The sequence below is a fragment of the Chiloscyllium plagiosum genome, chromosome 4 (genome assembly GCF_004010195.1).
Source record: "Chiloscyllium plagiosum isolate BGI_BamShark_2017 chromosome 4, ASM401019v2, whole genome shotgun sequence".
NCBI lineage: Eukaryota > Metazoa > Chordata > Chondrichthyes > Orectolobiformes > Hemiscylliidae > Chiloscyllium > Chiloscyllium plagiosum.
In genome coordinates, this window is record NC_057713.1 from 28,652,597 (window position 1) to 28,660,932 (window position 8,336).

General features: G+C 41.0%; 1 protein-coding gene across 4 annotated transcripts in view; it reads left to right on the forward strand.

The window, feature by feature from the left end:
• The window catches only part of LOC122548910 (CMP-N-acetylneuraminate-beta-galactosamide-alpha-2,3-sialyltransferase 1-like), a 161,890-nt gene that overhangs the window by 35,487 nt on the left and 118,067 nt on the right, over window positions 1-8,336 (forward strand). The window lies entirely within an intron of this gene.

Below are 8,336 nucleotides of genomic sequence, written 5' to 3' on the forward strand. Positions count from 1 at the left end.
AACCCTGTAAACACTTTCTCGACACCAGGAAAGTGGAAAGGATAGGAAATAGAGGAGACGCGCGGATTTATTTGTGAAACCCAGTTTTTTTAAGAGTTCGAGATGAATTAACATGATGAATTAGGTATATATTATGATTCTACAAGTTGCACGACTTTGGCTGAATTAATACTTTAATTTTGTTTTGAACGGTTTAAGTGATCGAGTCATTCCTGGAATTGTGCTCAAATGTATCACTAGAAGCAGTTTAGAACCTTTCCACTTTTAAATTACTATCGGCATGGTGCCCGGGGGGAAAACAAAATGACAAGTACTTACATTTATATAGCGTCTTTCTCAAACGCAGGACGCCCCAAGCCGCTTGCAGCCACTTGAATACATTGAAATATAATCAGTGTTTGGAATGTATGCGGAGAACATGGCAATCAAGTTGTGAGCTACCAGCTCTCTTCCTCAAATGGCAACAAAATAAATGATACAAGTAATCTGATCAATCCTAGTTGAAGGATAAATGTCGGTCCGAACATCAGGAGTCTCCTCTCCTATTCAATCCCCAAAGGGGAGCTATTCCATGCTCCTGAAAGGGTCAGCCAGGTGTCGGTTTACTGTCTCACCCGAAATATGTGTTTTTCCGTACAGCACTGAAGTGTGACTTATAAATTGGGTGAGATTACTATAAACTGCTAACCTGAATGTCATAGAGACCCAAACTGAAATCTTTGCTCAAAGACTCCACAATCCAGTTGCCACTCCTGGTGGCAGTCACTAATATTAGTGCTAGTGTTGCAAAAGGGAAATCACACTTGACAAACCGACTGGAATTTTTTGAGTATGTAACCTGGTCATGCTATTGAAGTGGATGTGGTTTATTTGGACTTTCAGAAGGCTTTTGACAAAGTCCCATAAAAGAGATCGGTGTACAAAATGTGCTAGATGAAGGTTGTGTATTGAGATGGCTAGGAAAGTGAGTAGAGTAGAAATAAGTGAGTATTTTTATGAAAGGTAGGCAGCGACTAAAGTAGTACTCCAGGGATCAGTGCTAAAACCCAGGCTATTCACAATATAGGTGAATGATTTGGAAGAGGGAACTAAATGTAACATCTCCACATTTGCAGATGGCACAAAGCTGGGAGGGAGGGTCAACTGTGAGGAGTGTACAGAACTGCTACATTGGGATGTGGACAGGCTGAGTGAATGAACAAATGCATGGCAGATACAATATACAGGTCATATAACACCCTAAGTGTGGCATCAAACAACACAATAAAAGATAGATTTTCCATAGTTATTGTTAGGTTAGTCCTGAAGAAACCATAAGAAGTGATGTTGAGAGATAGCCTAGAAGAGCAGAAGTCTCTACAGTGCTGTGGACATCCATTGTTATGCAGTGTGAGACATGCTATAGTGTAAGTAAGTATGCAGCTCTCTGCAATCAGTGGGTTCAGCAGGACCTCTGTTCTCATTAGCTCATTGTCTTCGCTGCCATTTCCTTGAATATATCCAGAGTCACCTCCACCACCATAGCAGTGATTTGATAGAAAGAGGGTAGTCTTCTTTGCATCTTGCATGCCCTTCTCCTGTTGTTGGCTGTCCTTTGATGCCATTTGCCATTGATCAGCCAATCTGACTAGCCGATCAGTATCCTCTTGTAGTCTAAAGCTATTCTCCTCACTATTTATCACCTTACCAATTTTTGTATCAATTGTCAACTTACTGAGCAGCCCTCCTACATTCAATATTAAATTGCTTATATAAACCATAAACAGCAAGAGCCCTAACACTGATCTATGTGGTACCCAATTTGACACAGATCTCAACAATCACCCTCTGCTTCCCTTTGCCACTCAGCTAATTGTGGATCCACTTTGCCAAGTTTCTTTGGATCCCATGGGCGCTTTCTTTTGCCATCCTTGACAAATGGAAATTCTGTTAAACCAATGTATTGGAGTTATTTTAAGGAGTAATGTGTGCTGTTCATAAAGAGAAACTTATAGGTATGTGATACTTAGATTTTCAGAATGCATTTGAAAAGATTCCACATCCAAGATGATTGCAGAAAATAACCTCTCATTGTGTAGGGAGTAACAGCATGGATATAAGATTGGCTGTCAGAAAACTGAATATAGGTTGGCTGCTGTATCTGCGGAATTGTTTTCCACGGTTTCAGTTACCCGCGGTTTACCACAGCCCGAATATATTATAGGGAACCTTCTGGAACCAGGGACCGGGGCTCCCGGGAAGGTAAATTTCCTGTTTAAATGAATGGGTTTGCTCCTATCTGTGGTTTCGGGTTCCGCGGTAGGTCCTGGAATATATCCCTCACTGGTATGGGGACTAATGTATGTGTATGTGGACCTAAGTGGATGTGATGAATAAAGGTTAATAGGAGTCTGGTGAGTAAAAAGTCCTGATGAACCTTGAACAATTGGCAGTATCCCTTTTTAACTTGGGTGTGTTATCAGTGAGATGGACAAAGGATACAATAGTCAGGGTAAGGTCCAACACAACTTTATTGAACACTGTATCAAAGCTAAATAATACTTATCAGATTGTATATTATAGTTTAATGAAACTATTGCTGTTGGTGGTCTCTTTGTCTGAGGAAGGATGTTTTTGTCAGGAACATCTAGATGTACTCTGTACTCCCAGGTTTGTCTTTTATTTAACTATTTCAATTCTGTAACGACACTTAAAGTATTTGTACCCAGGTACTCTGTACCTAAGATCGTGCCAAGAGGTGACATCACAAACTTTTTAGTGCACTCATTTGAGTGCAAGGTGATAATAAAGGTGATCTATTCTTTAGAAACTATGGATGAACTCTATCTCTATTCCATATTTCTGCTTTCTCCCCATATCTCTTGATGCTTTTAAAATCTAAAAACATACCAGACTGTTCCTTGAATATATTCGGTGACATGGCCTCTTTAGCCTTCTGTGGTAGAGAATTCCACAGGTACACTATGCTTTGAGTGAAGAAATGTTTCCTCATCTCAGTCCTAAATGGTCTATCGCGTATCATGAGACCATGTTCCCTGGTTCCAGACTGCTCAATGATGGAAAATATCCTCCCTACATCTGTTAGAATTGTAAATGTTTCAGTCAGATTCTCTGTCATTCTCTGCTGTCCTCTGGGGGGAACAAAACCTCTGGGAAGTGGAAACTTAAGCTAAATGTTCAGACAGCATAGTTTAACTCCTCCACTTCTCTGGACAAAATTAATGCCCCTTATAAACTCAGTCCCTACGTAATTGACATTCAAACATACAAATTAGGAGTAGAAGTAAGCCCTTCATACCATCAGGCCTGCTCTCCAATCAATAATATCATGGCTGATCAGTTTGTATTTCGAATTCCATCTTCCCACATGATACCCTTCGCTAACATTCCATTGCTAATATGGTTAATATGGTATCAGGTCAATCTTGGACATCAGTTCAAAGACGTACTGTGCCCTTTGAGATCCTGGTGATTCTTGTGACCTTTCTTGTGTCTTCCATTTGACTTTACTTACTAGAAATTTCAAAAGATAGTTACTGCTAGAACACTATTAAATGAGACCTGATGCCACATGCGAAATACTCAGAAAATTCAGTTTTCTGAACCTAATTGCCAAACCTTGGTGAAAACTGGTGGCAGGACTATCACCCAATTGTAGACTATGTAATGCGTCTGCTGCTAAGTTTGAACTAAATGCCTTTACACCAAATCCTGGCTCTTTGACTTACATATCAGGGATAAAAAAGGGTCCTATCTTTGATCTCTGGGAAACTACAATACCCAGCGTGCTTAAGCTTTAGAAACATCAGTCAACCAGAACTCTCAGTTTCCTGTCACACAGCTAATTACATATTCTTCTTCCTATTGTCCCATTTATTCCAGGAGCTATAACTTTGCTCACAAGTCATTTGATCAGCACCACAGTCTCAGCTTTCTTTAATTAACCCACATTTGTCAAAGTGACTGTTAAGATGTGACCTGACAGTCCCATTGTGGTAGCTAAATTGACTGGACTGTAGTTTTTGGGTTCAACTTTGCAGCCTATTTTGAATGAGGATGAATGTTTGCAGTTCTCTAATACCATCTCTGAATTTAAGAAAGATGGAATAATGGATGGTCAGTGCTTCTGCCATTTACATTCTTCCTTTCTTTACTATCCTTGGGTGCATTGCATCAGGTTCTGGTGATTTATTTACTCTAAGAATGGACAGTCTATCAAATACGTTTTCCTTATCAATTTTAAAAGTCTTATGGTTCATGAATTACCTCCTTTTTCCATAGCTTGACGAGCATCTCCTTTCTAGATAAAGACAGATGCAAAGTTTTCATTTCATACTTCAGCAATACTCTCTGCCTCCATGTATAAACCTTATCTTTGATCCCTGGTTGGCCTTACTCCTTTTACCATTAGGTTAGGATATCTGGTTGGCATGGACGAGTTGGACAAAAGTGTCTGTTTCCGTGCTGTACATCTCTATGACTGTATGACTCTAAGACTTTTAGAATCATTTTTATGCTGGCTGCCATCTCTTTTCATGTTGTTTTCTCATCTCCTCTATGTTTAGCTTGGTTCTCAATTGTATTTTCTACCTGACATCTATCATAGGCACACTTTTCCTTCTTGACCTTAAATTCTAGCTATTTTGTCATCCAGACAACTCTAGCTTTGTTTACTCTACCTTGACTGTGCCAGAAATACCTTTTCTTTGAAGCTAACCAGTTGTTCAGCAATATTTTTTCTACCAACCTTTGACACTAGTGTATTGAGTCATTCTTCTTGTAAGGGACATTGGCTTCACCCCAGTTAATAATTTTAACTCTGAATTGTTCTTTATCATTTTTCATAGTCAGTATAAACCTCAGACACAATGATCATTGTCCACTAAATGCTCTTCCACTGTCACTTGATCTTTTTGGATTGTCTCATTCCCAAGAAACAGGTCTAGCTGTATCTTCTGTCTTGTTGGTGTTGACACAACGATATAGAAGGTTCTCCTGAACACACTCTAGAAACAATTACCTCTCAGTACTCTTTGTACTACTGCTATCCCAGTTTATATTCCAGTAATATATGTTCCCAATTATAACAATCCTGTAATGTTTGTAAATCTGTAACTTCCTCGCAAATTTGTTCCTCTACATCATTCTCACTGGTTGGTGGTCCATCAGCAACACTGAACAGTGTAATTGCACATTTTTTTGTTCCATAACTCAAGACCAGTAGATTCAGTTCTAAACTTCTCTGGGACATTATCTCCACACTACAATAACTTTCTTCACAAGTACCTCCACCTCCTCCCCTTTCTTGTCCTTTCTGACCTTTCCAGTATCCAGGAATAATTAACACCGAGCTGTGGATTTCATGAGCCAAACTCTGACCTTGTCTGTTAAGTTACCATTCCTTATTCTAGTGCTATCTATTTCTCCCAGTTCTGTGCACCTTAATATTCATCTCTAGTATTATACTTCTGCCAAGTTAGTTTAAACCCAACCCAGTAGCACAAGTCAAAATACACCACCGGGAGCTGGGTCCCAGCTCTTTTCAGGTGCAATCTATCTAACCTGTCCTATCCCCTCCACCTAGTCCCAGTGACCTAAGAAGTAAAACCATGCCACTGCATCACCCGTCCACATTCATCTCCTAAATCCTCATGTTTCCATAATTATTTGGTACAGAGAATATTGAGGTGATTATCTTTTTTGACATATATTTATTAATTTCCTGTCTAACTCTCTAAATTCTAACCCTACCCCATGTTTCACCTGTGTCATTCATATTGATGTTAACTGGACTGCTGTGGCGTTCACTCGTTCTTCTCAGTGAGATCTGTAGCAGGTCGGTGACATTGATGTACTGGATATCAGGCAGGCAACAGACTATCCTGCAAACATATCTACAAGTACAAAATTGCCTTTCTGTTGCCCAATTATCAAGCTACTTCCAGTCACCCTTCTAGTCATCCTTACATATCTCCTGTTGAGCTACGCCACCATTGGCACCAAAGACTTGACACTGGCTGTAGTCCCCAGATAAGCCATTATGCTCATCAGTTGCCTGGTCCAGTTTGGAGGCTAGATGCCAGATTGGAAGGTGGTTGTACTGAACAATGTTTTTCTCTATTTTATAACTAATTCCTAAAATCTGCAGTGCTGGACTATACTTAGACAATAGACAATAGGTGCAGGAGTAGGCCATTCAGCCCTTCGAGCCTGCACCGCCATTCAGTATGATCATGGCTGATCATTCCTAATCAGTATCCTGTTCCTGCCTTATCTCCATAACCCTTGAAGAATAACTTCTAAGAATTGTAACTGGTAATCCAAGATGGAGGACGGGAAAAATTTCTGCTGTAAGAGCTGCACCTTTTTTTGAGGTATTTTAGGTGTTGGAGGTGATTTCCTCGAATTCCAGGAGCAGCAATTACTGTTTTGTATGCTGTTGTATTGTTTTGGAACTTTGGAAAAAAAAGTCAAAACAACAGCAGTTTAAAAGGGAGAAGAACAGACAAAGGAAGCACATGGTGAGGTCACTGCAGGAGAGAGAGAGAGAGTGAGAGAGAGAACCTGCACAGTTGCTACCTTTGCTGTTTGAATTCGTGTATCGCTGGACATCGGAGTGCATCTGGGAAAATTAACAAACAGTGAGATTCACAACTAATCTTGGAGGAACTTTTGGGTGAAGTTCACAGCACAGAATCAGATAAGTTAATTGTTTTAAGTCTGTCCAAGAGAAAGGCTGCAGTAGTGAGTATAATGGATTCTTCCTTGATTATATGTTTTTGGAGATAAGTCTCTTGATTAAACTTAAAATATAAGCCATAGCTATTAATTTAACCTGGGGCAGTGTTTGTAGAGGAATAAGACGGTGTTATTTTCTGGGTCTGTAGATTGTGAAGGAGCAAAAATGGCCTGTGCAGTGATATGTGCAGTGAGGTCCTCAAGGGTAGTAATATCTGGATTACTCCCAGTGCTACGAGCTAGTGAGGGCAGGAATAGGAGGATAGAGCAGATAAATGCATTGCTGAGGAGCTGGTGTATGGGAGAACGATTCACATTTTTGGATCATTGGAATCTCTTTTGGGGTAGAAGTGAGCTGTACAAGAAGGACGGATTGCACCTAAATTGGAAGGGGACTAATATACTGGCAGGGAAATTTGCTAGAACTGCTTGGGAGGATTTAAATTAGTAAGGTGGGGGGGTGGTGGGACCCAGGGAGATAATGAGGAAAGAGATCGATCTGAGACAGGTACAGCTGAGAACAGAAGTGAGTCAAACAGTCAGGGCAGGCAGGGACAAGGTGGGAGTAATAAATTAATTTATTTCAATGCAAGGGGCCTAACAGGGAAGGCAGATGAACTCAGGGCATGGTTAGGAACATGGGACTGGGATATCATAGCAATTACAGATGTGGGAGTTTAAAGAGAGTTTAAGGGACTCTGCGGATTATATCTGCCATAAATGCTGTTGGATGCGAATCTTATCAGATCGAGTGGATTGGTTAGAGAGGCAGATAGAAGCGATGAGGAATTTGCAACAGCAACAGTATGTGATGGATGGCAGTTATAGGAGGGGGGAAAGTCTCAAATACAGTCACATAGATGGGTTAACTCCAGGAAGGGTGAGAGAGGTCGGCACCTAGGGCAGGAGTCTTTTGTGGATATACCCATTTCAAACAAGTATCTGTTTTGGAAAATGTAGGGGGTGATGGATTCTCAGGGGAACGTAGCACGAACAGCCAAGTATGGATTCTCAGGGGAACGTAGCACGAACAGCCAAGTTTCTGGTATTGAGACTGGCTCGAATGCGATGAGGGGTACGTCGGCTTCCAAGAGATCGATTGTATTAGGGGATTCTGTAGTCAGAGGTACAGACAGATGTTTCTGTGGGCAGCAGAGAAAAAGCAGAATGGTGTGTTGTTTCCCTGATGCCAGGATCAAGGATGTCTAAGAGAGGGTGCAGAATGTTCACACAGGGGAGAGGGGCCAGCAGGAGGTCATTGTCCGCATTGGAACCAACGACATTGGAAGGGAAAAGGTTGAGACTCTGAAGGGAAATTACAGAGAGTTAGGCAGAAATTTAAAAAGGAGGTCCTCAAGGGTAGTAATATCTGGATTACTCCCAGTGCTACGAGCTAGTGAGGGCAGGAATAGGAGGATAGAGCAGATAAATGCATGGCTGAGGAGCTGGTGTATGGGAGAACGATTCACATTTTTGGATGATTGGAATCTCTTCTGGGGTAGAAGTGAGCTGTACAAGGACGGATTGCACCTAAATTGGAAGGGGACTAATATACTGGCAGGGAAATTTGCTAGAACTGCTTGGGAGGATTTAAACTA